General features: G+C 36.1%; 1 long non-coding RNA gene across 1 annotated transcript in view; it reads left to right on the top strand.

The window, feature by feature from the left end:
• The first annotated feature begins 17,254 nt into the window (after window positions 1-17,254).
• The window catches only part of LOC145984504 (uncharacterized), a 30,659-nt gene continuing 30,528 nt past the window's right edge, over window positions 17,255-17,385 (top strand). Inside the window, exon 1 of the long non-coding RNA XR_014441333.1 lies at window positions 17,255-17,378. This is a non-coding gene — a long non-coding RNA (uncharacterized LOC145984504). The remainder of the gene's footprint in view (window positions 17,379-17,385) is intronic.

Raw genomic sequence — 17,385 nt, 5'->3', positions numbered from 1 at the left:
AAATTGTATTTTGGGGGAGGGGTTGTTTTTTAAGCCCATAGTGTACAATAACTCATTGGTGACGTATTGAAGACGCACTATACATGTGACTAAGGTAGTGTATGCCATTTGCTAGGCTTCTGCGCTGGGTGAGCGAGGAGTTTGGCGTGGCAGATCCTTGCCGACTGGGGGAGACGTAGGACTAACTGGACACAGGCTGAGTATGCTGTATTTCCGTGTATCACCCTTTTGGGCCTGCATGGCATGGTGTAATTAGCCTAACGTTAATATAGTTATTTCAACTTCTTAAAAGTGCTAAAGACGAATATTTTTTTGGATAGATTGCTCCGGGTCATGTTGGCTGTGGTGGTTTTGGGCGGAGTTGCAGTTGACTCTTATAGCCGTTACGTACTGACTTTAGACAATTTAATTGGACTGACTGTTACAATTTAATGGGAAGATTATACAGATGGTTATTATTGTTGAGTAAACTAAAAGGTTTTTCTTAGGTGTTTTGATTGATTTTGAATAAACCATGTGATGCATATATAAATTTGGAAAGTATATTTACTGATATGATCTTTTAATAAATATTATGGTTGAATGAATATTAAGTTTACATTAACTAGTTTAATTACCTACTGAAAGATAATTTTCTTCCACTGCGTCGATAACATAACCCACGTCTCACTACTTTATTATTCATAAAAGGGAAATAAGAGACGTAGAGGATTTAATACCCACAAAGGATGAGGTAGAAAAAACCGAGTTGGTGTGAAAATTGTACTGGAACGTCGTCGAACGCTATAAAATCCACAAAAAATCGGCATAATATGATACGACTGAGGTTAAATGCATAGAAATAGGGGATACCCACAAAGGATTACTTTGAAACTATCAATATATACTACTTAGACATCAAATTACTATTTGTATACAAAATTGTATGATATGGCAATGGGTTCCTATGGAAATTAAACTGTATTACAAACAATATGTCACTTCAATCATTCAAAAGATCCCTATTGGATAAGTGGAGAAAGGAGTGAGGGGTTCGTCTATATAGTAATTAGTGAAACAATTTGTGTTATGCACAAACATATGAGTAGAGTAGTTGGCCGGTTCAAAGTCACACTTGGTACGAGGCCTATTATTTTTATTAATTTAAGCACAATAGAAAACCTATTTTGACGATGTTTTGTCGATTTTATACTATTGCAAATCTGTGTTTTTCATCTCACTCTTGGTACGAGTGGTACGAGGCCTATTGTTTATATTAATTTAACCACAATGGAAAATCTATTTTGATGATTTTTTTTGTCAATTTTATACTATTGCAAATTTGTGTTTTATCATCTCAAACTTCGTACGAGTGTCATAATTTCTTTCGAGTTAAAGTATGTAATACCTACACCCACGCACAGCCACCTACGCACACATATGCACACATACGCACACCTACGCACACATACGCCCACCCATCAACACCCACGCACAAGTTATTACGCTATATTGTGATGACCCTGTATCTGATGTGTTGTTTTCTGATTGGTTGGATTATGACGTAATGGGTGTATTCTGATTGGTTGGATTATGATGTAATGGGTGTTTTCTGATTGGCTCACTGTTTCTGATGTTTTCAACGCGTCCGCACTTAGGTTATTTAAATGCGAAAGCATTACAGGTCAGTCAGTATCGTGAGAGTTTTTGAAGAGTGCGGACGCGTTGTTGCAGTGCTGTCATAATTTTTTTTCATGTGCTAAGCACAGGGTGATATTTTTTATACTTAGTACAAATATATATTTTATATATAATAAAAAATAGCTAATATAAAATAAAACGTCATGAATATTTTTGGGTTTAAAAAGCAACAACATATTCAGCCTGTAGAAAGAATTCAAGTGAACATGGATGTCTTGAGAGAAATTTATCATCAATTGAAAGGGATACTTCTTATTCATTTGAATAGTATTTTGTCTCATGTTGACGAGGATACTGGAAAGCACTTATTTGTGTTTAATAATAACTTATCATCATATAAGTTACCTGTTAGTGGGAAAATTCAAATAAACGTTTCTCCACCCAATGCCGCAGTTTTGCACATAGGTCGAAATTTGTATAGAATTAAACATAGTACATTACTTCCTGATACGTCTTATGATGTGGAAGCTGGTGAATTTTTGTATGCTGAGATAATTGGAGAGTATGATAAATTGATTCCACTGTTTATCGAAATAAGAATAATCTATCCTCTTATTAATATATAAAATACCTAAAACAAAAAAAGACATGGATATATTTGGTAATAGAAGGCGACAGGAGATTCCAGATAATTCAAGCGAGATTGCTAGTTTAGATGCACATCTAAAGAAACTGAAATCCGATTTACTCATATTACAGAATTCGCTAAATCTAAATATTCAAGCAGAGATTACAAATCTTCAAACTCAACTGATTGATCCTATAGTAAAAATTGATGGAGAACTCAAATCTTTGCTTGAGAAATATACTAACTTAGCTTCAATAGATAATATTCAGAACTTAGAAGAGAATATTGCCAAATTGAAAAAAGAACTTGATAAATTTAGACAAATCCAGCGAACGAATACCGAACAGCTGAAACAGCAATTAAATGAGCAGGCAAATAGTATTCGTACCGAACTGCAAACCATCATCCAGAATATCAAAACTCAAGAAGAATATGAGCAGGTAAATGCTAGTATTGCTAAATTACAAGAACAGTTTCAATCTTTCGAAGTTCCTACATTGCAAAGTATCAAATCTGAATTACAGACAGATGAACTGCATACAGGTATAACAGAAGTTCAATCGAAACTGCAGACATTGGAAGATTTTATCAATAATTTACCTTCATCTTCTGAATTAAATGCTATTGCCCTGAGCGTTGCCAGCATCAAATTGCAGTTGGAGACTTATGAAGATTTTGTGAAGATAGAAGGTACCATAGCTCACATAGAAGATACTATGGCAACTATGAAAAATGAGGTAACAAGTGTACAGGAAACTCTGGAATCGGAACTGCCTGGCATTACTGATATCCTTGCTATAGTTCAACAGCAAGTTACTAAGCTTGAAAGCTTGAATACTGAATCAGAATTATCGCATTTCCATCATCTTATTGACGACATTCAGAGTAACTTAGAGACACTGCAACAGTCTACACCTACGCAGGATGACATAAAGCAACTGCAAGAAATTTTGAAAAATGCAGCTGATGCAACAGAACTCGATGCTATAAAATTAACTCTCCCCACACTTCAGAATACTGTAGCTGCTTTGCCTACTTCTCAGGAAATCAGAACTATGAGGAGAGCAGTACATCGAATTTTAAAATCTGAAGATATCAAAAACATTCAAGCAGAAATTGCGCAAATCAGTGAAACTGTTGCCACTCTCCCCAACAATCAAATAATTAACGAACTACATGCATTATTTACAGAAATCAGAAGTCAAGTACACGATCTTGCTACCCAGAGTTCTAAATTGAAACTTGTAGAAAATTTACAAGAGATTATTTCTAATATTACTCTTGAAGCAAGTCAAGAATCTGCTTTATCAGGTTTTGCTACTCAACTTCAGGATCTCAAAGAGGAATACAAACAACTGTATGTTGATGTAAAAATCAAACCTAGCTACGATGAGTTGGTTCGTACTATCAACGAACACTTGGAATCGGTATTAAGCAGACGAGATGACGTAGATACTCGTCAATTTTATTCTATGAAATTTGCTAGGTTACAAAGTGTTCCAAATGCTCGAGGGCACTGGACGTACGCCAATGCTGGCAATGTTTACACATTATATCCGTACACTCAGGTACATGAATTTTTTGTTGATGGTAGTTTAAGATTTCTGAAGTTTAGTTTTCTAAAACATGGAAATCATATTGAAGTTCCTCAGTTTACTATAGTGCGAAAAGATGCTATACACAAGGCAGTTCAAATACCTATCGCATACTGGGATGAGTCTACAAATAAATATAAAGTACATGACGACGAACAATTATCAGTTTTTGATATTGAAATTGGTGACAAGCTAGTATTTGACATTAAGCGGTTATACCCAGAGGACAATCCATTTTATGCGATATTCTCAATTCGAACTCGATGTCAAGACAAGACATAGTTCATGAATTACACAAACCAGCCCGTCGCAATTACAAGTGATTAAACGTACTAGCAAAAGGTATAAATGATCTGTTTCAGGCTGATCTGATCGAGATGGCCCCTCGCCTAAAGGGGACACTTTAAAAAAATTGGATAAGATACATCATGGTTACAAATATATGCTTACAGTTATTGATACCTTTAGCAAATATGCATGGGCTGTTCCCCTAAATTCCAAGACTGGTACTTGTGTTAAGTCGATATTTAGTGAAGGAAGGATACCAAAATATTTACAGACAGATAGAGGGAAAGAATTTTACAATTCTACATTTGCTAAGTTAATGCAACAACATAATATTAAACATTATTGTACGTACAGTGATCTGAAAGCTAGTATAGTGGAACGATTCAACAGGACATTAAAAAATCGCATGTGGAGACAATTCACTCTACACGGCAATTATAAATGGGTGCAAATTTTACCCGAGCTAGTTCATGATTACAACAATACAGTACACAGTACTATTCACATGAAACCTGCTGAGGTAACCAAATCTGATGAGCAACGATTCATTTCTACTGTTTATTTAAAAAATATACATACACTACCAAGAAGCCAAAGTTTAAAATAGGGGATCAGCTAAGGGTCTGTAAATATAAACAGTTATTCGAGAAAGGATTCACTAAAAACTGGAGTACGGAGTTATTCTCAGTGATTCAAGTTTAACCAGGGAATATAAATACATATATCATAAAAGATAACCATAAAAAAATACTGAAAGGGAGATTCTATGAAGAGGATACTTAGTAAAACAAAATATCGAGATACATATCTAATTGAGAAAATATTGAAGAAGAAAAATAATAAATTGTTTGTGAAATGGCTAGGTCTGCCAGACAAAAGTTGGATAGAAGTAAACCAGGTGATTCTTTGACACCAACATGGAATGTGGTACAGCGTTTAACAGATGTAGTGGAAACTAGTAAGAAAAATGGAGAGTTGTTACCTGATAACATAAGATGCCTCATTGCAGGCCCATCAGGTTGTGGAAAAACCACTTTGCTGGTTGATAATTTCTTGCTTGCCCCCAATTGGCTAGATTGGAAAAATAGACAGTTGTATGTATTCTCAAAAAGTTTAGAACAACCGAAATAAAAACAACTCATGAAGCTGTACGAGGGACTGGGCATAGCTACATTTGCATCAACAATAAAACCCCTCGACCAATGTTTGAAAAATTCTGTTGTAGTGTTCGATGATGTTATTCTAGAAAATCAGAATGAGATTAGAAATTTCTTTACACAGGGTCGTCACAAACAAATAGATGGCTTTTATTTAGCTCAAACTTTTTCCAAAATTCCCAAACAGTTGCTACGAGATAATACAAACTTAATCTGTTTGTTTCGTCAAGATCATACTAATTTGAAACATGTATACGATGATTATGTGGGAGGAGACTTAACTTACATTCAATTTTCAAAATTCTGTTCATCTTGTTGGAACAGCGACGATTTTGGATTTGTCACTATAGACATGACTCGTTAACCTAACAATGGTAAATTTAGAAATAAAATCTACGACTTTTTAAACGTTGAAACGATATAAATTAATCAAAAAAACAAAAATATGACGAAACGTAAAATAGAAGATAATTCGAAATTACGAGAGTACTTGTCCAAACGTTTCAAAGGTTGGAAATCAGAGAATCGAGGTTTTTACGAACAATGCAAGCGTCAAGACCAACCTATTATCGATGTAATCAGTGGTCTCGGTAAAGAGATTAAGAGTGTTACAGAACAAATTAGAAACCTCATCAATGAATTGGTAAATTATGTAAATTTCCTCCTACGCCATTATCTAGCATCCACGCTCCTCTAGTACTCAAGGAACCACCTGCTAAAGCAGCTATAGAAGAATCAGAAAAATCGAGTTGGGTCCCCTGGCAAGGGATTATTTGAGTACTGGAAAATTCGAAAAAGTTGAAGTATTTGGATTGTATCCAACTATGGAGGCTAATGAAGGCGTAGTATGGAAAATTGGCAAGTCTAAAGTAACATTTGAAAGGGACAACATAAAAAATAATTTGGATGGGAGCAACAGCTGGTCTAGATATCCTGGTACCGTAGGGCTATGGGAGCTCATCACTAAGAAACAACCAAAACATTTTACTGAAGATGATTATCAAAGTTACTCTGAAATTTTGACACTCTCTGATGCTTTGTATCAAAATAACGATGCTAGTCAAAAGCGTGTGAAATCGAGCAGCGGGGATAAATAAAAAAATCTGATTAAACCTATCTGGAATCAACTCAAAACCGGTAGTGGTATAAAACAATACAATACTCTACCTAAGCAATTTGTATGGGTAAACGATGTGAGAAAACTTATAAATAGGTTGCTGGTTATAGCAGGAGAGGAAAATGCTGGGTACAATAATTTCCACAATGAGAAAATGGGTATTGTGAACATGATTAGTGACAACTTAGCTAATTTTATCGTAAACGATCATAAAGGTATAGGATACTTAATTAAAATGATCAATACTCTACCTGCTAGATTCTGGAATATATCAGAGGGTCGAGGTTTAGTGAATTATATTATTAATAAACTTCCGTTCGAGTTACACGTACCTGGTTATGAATATTGTGGTCCTGGTACAAAACTTGAGAAACGAATAGAGAGAGGGGACAGGGGTATTAATCTTTTGGATGCAGCTTGCAAAGAAAATGATATTGCTTACAACACACACAAAGATCTGAATGATCATCATGTGACTGATCAAAAACTGGAAGAGGCAGCTTTTGGAAGATTAACAAGCAGAGATGCATCATTGGGTGAAATAATAACAGCGTTGGGTACAACTATTGCTATGAATACAAAACAAAAATTAGGGTGGGGTTTGTAATATAAATACACTGAAATATAATATTAATAACAACAACAACATGAAACCAAAAGGAGTTGTGTACCAAATATTGTATCACGATCTTAAAAATTTAAAACTTAATTCGATTTTAACTTAAAAAACAACAAGAAAAGAAGAGGCAATGTATAGCCAAAGGGAACGGAATGAAATTATTACTCAGTTCGCCACAATTAAAACGATTGCAAAATGCAAAAAGAAAACACACAGTGGTGGATTCATATTCAGCATTCCAGCTATCCTTGTTGCATTGGGAGCAGTTTGGAGCTTAGCTGGGGGTAGTGCTGCTATTGCCAAAACTGTCATTGATTCGAGGAAGAATAAAGCAGAACTAGAAGAGCAAAAGCGTCATAATCTTGTCATGGAGAAAAAAAATAGGCAAAGGTGTGAAGTCTAGAGCACTCAGAAAATTAAAGAAAAAGAAGAAGCACTCACGAACCAAGACATTGAATCTTTAGTTAAAATATTTAAAGTTAAACACTTCAGGGGGGTTTTCATGTCTGATTCTCTCCCTAAAGGTAGTCTTCACTCTCGAGAATGTGGCGTGCTGAATTTGGACAAGTCCGAAAACGTTGGTACTCACTGGATATGCTATTACAAACAAAATGACAATGCTTTAACTTTCGATTCTTTCGGAGGGGAACCCCCTGCAGAATTAATTCGTTACTTGAAACATGTTAAAATTTATTACAACGACGATCGTATTCAAGATTTCGATCAAATTATATGTGGCCATGTTTGCATTACGATGCTCAGAATTTAAAAAACAAATACCAAACATCAATTTAAAAGATTTTCAAAAAGCTGTATTATATATTAAATATGGGAATTTTCCATCTCTCCAGCGAGACTTCGGTTTTAAAACTACATCTTCACAATGATATTCTCTATCCAAAATCCATAGCTCTGAGAGCATTCTACAATATGATCTGATTCCGAATGTAACTACCTACAACAATACTATATTAGTAGGTAATGAAAAAAATAATTATTCCTCCTGGACAGTATAACTTATCTACATTACAATTTGAACTTCCACACACTGTCTTGCTTTCTCAAAATTCTGTAACACACAGAGTAGAAATTGTAACTACTAATGAAACAGTCGACTTATCTACCATGGGAGAACTTTTAGGATTCGAAAACAATAGCAAATTAGAACCAGGTGATAGGCACGTAGATAAATTTATACCGAAATTCTTAGCCATTGAATATTCACTGTAACATTGCCAAAGGTATTATCAAAGCAGATGAAAATTCGATTGGCAGCCACAAGGAGACAGGTATCATTACTACATTTAAACCGAATTCGGAATTTATGGAACCTATCTTCTATTCCCCAATCCCACCAGTCTATTTCCCTGTTGCTATTGATAAAGTTAATTACATAGAGATAACAATTACGAATGAGAAAAATGAGATCATCGACTTTGCCGGTGCTAATAGCACTGCGATATTAGAAATTAATATTTAAAATATATAAATAAATACCAAATGGAAAATATCGAGAGTCATGAATTACAGTCCTTCCCTCCAAACAGGAGAACATTTGCAAATTTGAATCAGCCCAACAAGGAGATACAGTATGACATCACAGTAGGGGATGGGTTCATTCATCCACATAGATCTGATCTGTATATAAAATTTGATATTGTAAAACAAAGTAATGGTGAAGAATATCCCCTCCCTGGGGCTAATATAAAACTTATAGATAATTTTGTTCCATTCTTATTTTCTCAAATTGAAGTCAGAAAGCATGGTACAGTGATTGACAGGATTATTTGCCCTGGAATTACATCCACTACAGTAGGGACATTGAAAGTGTCCAAATCAGAGAGTGCATATTATAAAGTTGGTGGGTTCGAAGCTGGAACAAAAATTCAAGCAACAAGTCACACAGTACTGTTCCCCATGAGATTGCTATTTGGTTTTTTCTCTGATTATAAAGAAATTATGTGGAAAGGTGGTTTGAGTGTCATTGATTGGATTGGATTGATTTGTTGTTTTAAGTACACTTTATGCACAGTAAGGCTAATCGGGACTGGACCTACAGTTTAAAGTGGGATCCGAACCACTTGTGCCTCCACCGGGTATCGAACCCAGGACCCCTTGATTACAAGGCGACGACGCTACCACTAGGTTTGAGTGTCATATTTGGCAGAGCACCCATTGATCATAATGCCATCATCAGATTCAAAACTTTGAATGCAGATGGAACAGCCAATGAGGCTAGTTTACCCGAAGCTGCGACATGTGTGATCCAGTCTATGGAGTTACGAATGCCTATAGTTGAATATGAATCGAATTATGCTCTCAAATACAAAGCCAACATTTTGAAAAATCCCCAAATTCCGATTCAATTTTATACTTATCGATGCATACAGAGGTCAGTGGAGGGTAAATTGTTTGAATTAGATCTTACTAATCAGTTCCAATCTTTGCAATATGACATGCCAGAGTTCGTAGGAAATCAGGAAAAGGATAGCAGCCAATTTGATAATTGTAAAGTTAAAAATGTGTATCTGAAGAATGGCAGAAATGAAGTATTTCCTCGTGAAAATTACAATTTAAACATTGCAGAACAAGATTATTTAAAATTATATGAAGCTTACAGTGCATTTAAACGAGTAACTGAAGGTAACATAGACATGTATTATAATCCAGATGAGTTAATAATTCACAGACCAATAATTTTAGTGAACGCGTCAAAAAGAAAATTAGTAGTTATCAATGATCGAAGTAATATAAAATTGATATGTGAATTTCATGAAACTCTATCTGAAAATACTACATGCAGTGCAATTTTAATTGTTTAGAAATCATATATTTATGATGTAAAAAATGAAAGAGTGATAGAAAAATTTTAATAATATAGTAGAGAATAATATATAAAAAATTATACTACGTGTAGACTGCAGTTATTATTAACTTCTAAACTAAAGTGCCCCCAAGGCAGAGTATGGATTCCACACTCGAGAATACACCTCTTGTCGTCATGTGGATCCAGAGCTACTTTTTTTATTTTATTCGTTGTAATCTCATGGTTTGAGCTTTGTATTCTATTATCCTCTCGAAGTATCCTCGACTGTGAAGAAAGACAACAAATATAATCTTGGAATGTTAGGTTGTTTTCCACAGTATCTTTGCACGTTTCTTTTGCTTTCTTCGTGACGCTGCTCTCTGTTCTGAAACGTATTCGAACGCAAAACAGCGAACTCAACAATAATATCGCCGTTACACTCATCTTTGAACTTGCCGAGAACCTTCTTTTTGTGGGAAGGAATTCCAAATCTGTTGGGTTGAGGATTGGAAGAAGTGTCGAAATACCCAAGCATGGAAGGATGTTTAAGATCTTCGTAGAGGTTAGATGTTTGTATGTCATAAATAAAACTATCAGTGTCCATGTACAAAATTGACAGCTTATCATTAGAGAAAGGTTTCATAATATTATAGTGAAATTCAAACATGTACAATTTCGACAAGTCGAGAACCGTTGCGCCAACGTAAATAGGTTTTCTGAATTTTATCAATTTTATATCTAGATTAAAAAGTGTTAAATTCTCATTGTAAATTTTTCGCGATTTGAATCTAGGATAAGATACTAATTTTCTACATTTATTGTTATCCGAAACCAATTTTATGTCTACATGCTTTCTGAAGTTCTCCATTGTCTTTCCATAAACGGCATTATTCATTAGTTTATAAAAACCTTTATCTAATTCTGAAATGGTAGCTGTTCTGTGTCTCGTTTTGGTCTCAATATAAGATTTTAGCCATGCAGAGTGTTTGAACTTGAGAATTCTTCTCACATTTACTACCTGAACACCCTTCCAAATCAAAAACTGGAGATTCTTGTAGTGGACGGCATATCTCTCTTTTCTCTCTAGAGTTAACATAAGCTTGCTTTGATTAGAATCAGGTGGACATTTAATTTCTGGAGCCGCAGGCAAATAGGAAAAAGTAGCATGCAAAGTATTTGGAAATTCAATGTCCACCTCAATGAACAAACCAAATTCACGATCGTCCAAAACGATTAATATCAATTGAAATAGGATCCAGCCACTCGAATCCTCCGTATGGAAGTTTCTGTATCATTGCGAACCCGTATAGATTGTTTACGTCATACATACAACATATCCAAAACTATTTGGATCATGAACCTGGTACGGTGTTGTGGAAGACAAGTCTGGATCCGGATCGCAATAAGACAATGGTTTGAGAAAAGCCTCAAAGTCCGCAATGATGATGGCCGGATGTTCCAACAAGGCCTTGTGCATTTTAAATTCTTCGAATTCATTTCCTTTGGGCATCAACATGCGAGCCGGTCTATAACTCCACAGTAGACTTTATGTTCAGCAAGTTTTTGAGCAGCAATTTGACGTCCGGTGTATTTTCTGTAGTCGACTTGTTTTTGATCGTCGAACGTGGTCAAACACCTTGGACAGATCTCGATGTTGTGTTCATGCTTGGTTGTTTGAATTCCCACCAACCGTGACATTGAACGAATGAGACAGTAATGAAACTTGTTATCGTCAGCAATAAGAAGCAGATTGATTTCCGTGGCATCAACAATATTAGTTATCCTAACAGGATGCACAAAATACTTAACTGAACTATACGAATATACATTTATAGCTAATCGTTTGCCTTCTCTACTTCGTACCCTGTTTTCAAACTTTGTTATGTCGGAAATAGCAACAGGGTATTCGATGCCTGTCATAGCATCTTCAATCTCATCGATATATTGTGTGTAGTGACTAACTCGACATGGATTATTTGAACGATGAACCGGGTGAAGCGCTGCTAAAATGCACCACATGAAACACTTATTGTCGGTGTTATGAATGTTCAGCACAGCTCTCTTATGCTGAATTTCTACCGGAAGTGGAACGTAGCTCGAAGCAGAAAAAGGTGTAAATTTGTTCACATAAGCGATTACCCTGTGAGGACTTCCGCATAGAGATCAACCTGATCCCTTAGCCTCGAACTCATCGTGTTTCCTAATCAATTCACTAGTAAGATTAGAATAAAAAACGTTCAAATTATCAATGTCTGCCAAATAAAGAACTTGGTTTTCCGTTTTGTGAAAGAAAACATTTCTTGTACCATTGGGTTTCTCATATTCACAAATTAGATCAACATATACTTTTATGCAGTTGTTTTCTAGTTTATTTTTCAGAATATTTATGATAGATGTTTTAATTTTACTCAAGAAACTGGAAATATCACAGCGTGGGTTCGAAGTAAAACAGAAATCCAAGAGTTGGTTGTTGAATGCAGATCTAATCGGCTTTTGGTCATTAGACATCTTAATTTGTTTAGAAGTAGAAGCTTCAGTTTCAGGATGATCAATTTTTCTTTTCAATGTTCCATGTCCGGTTGATGCTTTGCAACTTTTCATGTGTTTACTTAAATTAGCAATGCTAATTATTTTTTCCACATTCAGTACAAGGCCTAGAAGGTAACAAACGATTTATTTTCGAACCTGTTTCGCAACATCTTGCCCTATGCTTGCTAATATTAGTTTTGGAGATTAATTTTGCACAAATGACACATTCGATGAATGTGGTAGATGACATTTTTTTTAATATGCTTTAAGTAAATAACAATAAGACGCACAATCAAGTCAAGATTCAATAAGACAATTTTAAATTTACGATAATTGATAGAATGTAACTTAAAAAAACAATAGTTATAATTATAATATTTTTTTCAGCTCTGGTATTTATATATAAATTTTCTCGGGAAAAAATACAAAATTCAATACAAATACAAATTCATACAAATTCAATCTGTATGAAAAACGACTTGAACCCTCTTCAAAATAAAATAATTTTAGCTATTACGATAAAATTTTCAGCTATGTTATTTATACAGAATTTCCAGAGACAACAAGTAACAACTGATCACATCAAAACTTAAATTTGTGTGGTTGGGCGTGGGTGTGCGTGGGTGTATACTTAAAAAAATAAACTGGAAAAACTCACAGTTGTCTGTCAAGTAGACAGAAGTAGACCGGAAGTAAATAGGTGTAGGTGGGTGTGGGTGCGCGTGGGTGGGCATGGGTGGGCATAAGTGTGCATGGCTGTGCGTGGGTGTGCGTGGGTGGGTGTGGGTATGCGTGGCTGTGCGTGGGTGTAGGTGTTACATACTTTAACTCGAAAGAAATTATGACACTCGTACGAAGTGTGAGATGAAAAAACACAAAAGACTGCCCTTCTGGTCGATTCTCTTCTTTTCCAGAGTAGGGGAAGGAGTTACAAAATTAGTTTGTTTCAGTATCAACTGCAACCCAAAACTTTAATCCATATTTATCAGGTTTACTGCCCATAAATTGAGTAAAGCTGCATCGCGTTTTGCTGGGTAAAAGCTGTTCGTCAATTGTTACGTTTTCACTTGGTGTGTAATAACTCAAACAATTGTAGATAAATTTTCTCCAAACTTCTGACACCAGCGCAAATTTGTCGATCAAGATTGTTTAATTTCGAGATGACATTTCATCAAAACGTAAGTATCTCAGTATCTCCTTGTAGCGATCCCTTGACATTGTGCGTCGGAAGAAGCTAACTCCCCAACTTTCAGACCACAGATCTTCGACTGATATTCCTTTTGCACAATAAACACCTCTTACATACATCAAAGAGATTGCAGCTTCCAGTTCCTCCTTCCTGTATCACAAGCTGACGTCTTGCCTCTTATTCTGTGCATTTTCGGATTAGGCGTAACATTGATTCATCAAACAGAAGGCGAAAAGCACTTGAAACTACCTCTGCACTAATACGTCGTTTGGTGTAGCTTGTAGGTCCACCCATGTTATTTCAGTACATTCACGGCAGCTTTCCTGCCTCACAGAAATATGACCCTTCATTATCTCTCAAACAGAACTGTCTCTTCCAAACCAAACCTTCTTTTCAAGAACCCGAGCATCTCCTCCTGCCTCTTCTCTGCTGTGGGAAGACGTTGTTGCAACTGTTTGAATGGGCATGTCATCTTCTCGGTCACACACCACTGCATCCTCATCCGAAGATGATGATAGAGGATAGGGTAGTATTTCTGGACCTGATCCTTCAGAATCTTGACTTGAGTACCCCCTTCTTCCTCAGATAGCTCGAGAAAGCTTTCAATTTTCTTCGAAGACAACCCACTCTTACACATCTTCTAAAGTCAAGTACTCATTGATGAATGTTAGATCGAAGAACAAAGCAATTTGCTAGCTCAAATCGAAACACCTGCATTACTAGTAAAAGGAACGCGAGACCAACAATGAAGTAACAATCGTTGTATGTGTACAAACATGTAAAGAAAGAGAAGTTAGTTTTCGAACAATGAAAATAACAATAACACAAGCCTACAATCGGACATTCCAATGATTTTTTTATGACAGTCAAAATGACCATTCGTCGTCGTTCTAGGGTAATGTAGTACTCATACAGTCCATATTTTGGATTTTTTTTAATACTGCTTACATTCATCGAAAGGAGATATAAAATTATGAAAAGTCAAGTACATTGAGATTTTTTGCGCAAAAAGTAAGAGAACGAGAAAGAAAAAAGATTTTTGAAAACGATCAAAATGACCGCTCCCGTCGTTCTAGTGTTAATGCAGCACCCTTTAACAGAATCATCTTGATAGCCTTGCTGAAATATTTCAGCATTAAAGTATGCATTTCCTCAAGCATTTTTATAAACACAAGTCATATTTAATAGCTTCTGATTTTTTTTTCAATTTTGAACTAATACATTATATCATACAGACGCAATTCAACTATTATAGCGTTAGTTCTTTTTTTGGTAAGGCAGAAAAAGCATTAAAAAGCAATTTGAAAGAATTTGCACTTTTGTTACTATTTTTGTCATTTACAATTGAAAATTTATTTTATTTATTATATTCTTGTATTACATTCCACCTCGTAGTTTCAATTGCTTTTGTTGATTTTCATTATTTTACTTCCCTTTATGTGCCACTTTTGGCTAATTTGCGAATATGTGGGTGAGTGATGACATGTTGGAATTCATGAATGGACACTCACAAACATACAGGCCCAGGCCCGGATTCGATCCCGTGACCCTTGGCGTCGTAGCGCGATGAGCTAACTACTCCGCCACATCGGTCAGCACCTCGTAGTTTCATAATGTCCAATGTAGAGAGTAGAAGACACGAGTAAATTAGGTTCATCTTGATTGTCCTCAGACTGATCTGTGTGTTTAACATGATTACTGTTCGATGGCTCCTCAACATCACTATCATCTAAGACTTGAGAGTTGAACAATCTGTCAAGGTCTATTTTTCTTCGTCAATTGGTTCATCAATCTATGCTAGGATCTACTCGAGACTTAGCTCTTTTGGGGCCAGATCTGGCTTTCTCGTGCACTTGTTTGGTTCTGAACTGGGGTGCCCGCCCCCCATGCTCCACTATGATGCCTTCACTGGATCCGGCACACATAGATCAACTTTTGCCGTGAGTATACGTTTTGCACGTGACGTGATATTGTTATATTGACTGCTTCGGCCCGTTCCCTCTTACATTCCAGGCTATTTTTATAGCACCGTGGAGATGACATAATATTGTTATCCGGGAATCCTTTATTTTCGATATCATACCGACATCGATGGAATATTGAGATGGGTGATGACGCCGGAAAACTTAGAATAAATTGTCATTAATTTAAAGTTAATTGTAATAGCAGCGCCCCCACCCCTTTGACATCTAAATTAAAATTACCCTAGGAGACACTTTATCCAGCATTCGTAAATATAGCTCCTTGGAAATCAGTTTTAATTCAATCGGACGTGAAATTTAGCAACACTGTCAGGATAACCGTAGAAGACAACGATAAATGCATTGCACTTATGAGAGTATTATTTGATTTGTTCTTTTGGGAATATCAAACTTTCGATGGCATGAAAAAAATATCAACGAAAAGAGGGCAGTTTGAAGACGTGTTTGACAAGCGGAAAAGTCGAAACTTCAATTTGGTTAGCTGCAACTATAAGTTGAAGTCGTTGAGTTATTTTTATTCATAACGAATAGATTCGGATTCTGAAAATTCTCACTCATCATATATTTCAAGTATCGTGACTAGTTAATAATCGACATAATAAAACGCTTCCACTTGCAACGTGAGTTACGTTACTTTTCGAGTTGCGTTCCTGTGGTTCTCATACGACGCACTGTTTCATTCATGGCGAATATAGGATTTCGAAATTTACCATGCGGGAAATATTGGCAAATGTAGCTGAATCGAGACAAATATCAAAATAGTAGCAGAATAATCAAAACTCAAAGTCGTGGATCAATACGAATCAGCTATGGGCCTACCCGATGGCCTAGTTGTAAGGTTGTCACCTTGAAATCAAGGAGTGCTGTGTTCGATCCCTACTAGAAGCTCATAGTGTTACTCACGAGACATTTCTCGCCTCTTTTCGAAAACGTAATTACCTTCAAAATACTTCTGTTTAGTACTGTAAATTGAATTCATGGAAGTATTGTTTTAAGTCCACTTTATGTAGAGATAAGCTAATCTGGACTGGACCTACAGTTTAAAGTGGGATCCGTACCACTGTGCAATGTGCTTCTACCAGGTATCGAACCTGGCCTATCTTGGCCCTCCATTAAGCAGCTCTAACGTTCACCCAGCCTCTAAATGGTATTGGTGGTAAAGGTAGCTGAAGAGTGATGATGATCACATCAGCACCACAATGGTTGAGATAGTGACATCCCCCTATGTAACTTCATGGCAAGATGCAATGAACACGGGGAGCCTCCCAGATAGTGCAGTGGTAGCGTCGTCGCCTTGTAATCAAGGGGTCCATGTTCGATACCCGGTGGAGGTACGTAGTGGTTCGGATCCCACTTTAAACTGTAGGTCCAGTCCCGATTAGCCTTACTGTGCATGAAGTAGACTTTAAACACCAACTCGATCAATCAAAAAAAGCAATGAGCACGGGTTAACTTCACATTTTTCCTATATACGTTCATCTTCAGTAAAGGGGGGGGGGGATGCGACGACAGTTCCCGCTGTCACAAAAATGTTGGATTTGATACAACCGTTTTGTGCTGATAACAGTCGCTTTGTTATGCTCATGCTTTTCAGTTTTGTTTTCCCAATATAACAATAGGACAGTATTACTAAGGCGAAAAAATGTCAACTACTCTTAGGTTAGAGTTTTTAAACAAATACACGCTTCCTGACGTAGCAATACATTCATTCTATTGTTCTCGAAAAAAGGAGGTAGAATATACTCATTGTGTAGTTTCTATGTTAGGAAATTGACTGGGAAGTCAGTTAAAAGTGTTTCAACTGTCCTTGAATATCAGACAACTTCGAAGAAGAAATGGAGTTCGTAGGTAATAT

This window comes from Lepisma saccharinum, chromosome 2, assembly GCF_977018435.1.
Source record: "Lepisma saccharinum chromosome 2, izLepSacc3.1, whole genome shotgun sequence".
NCBI classification, from domain to species: domain Eukaryota; kingdom Metazoa; phylum Arthropoda; class Insecta; order Zygentoma; family Lepismatidae; genus Lepisma; species Lepisma saccharinum.
Note: the sequence above shows the minus strand (reverse complement) of the source record. Positions and strands in the feature narration are given on the sequence as shown.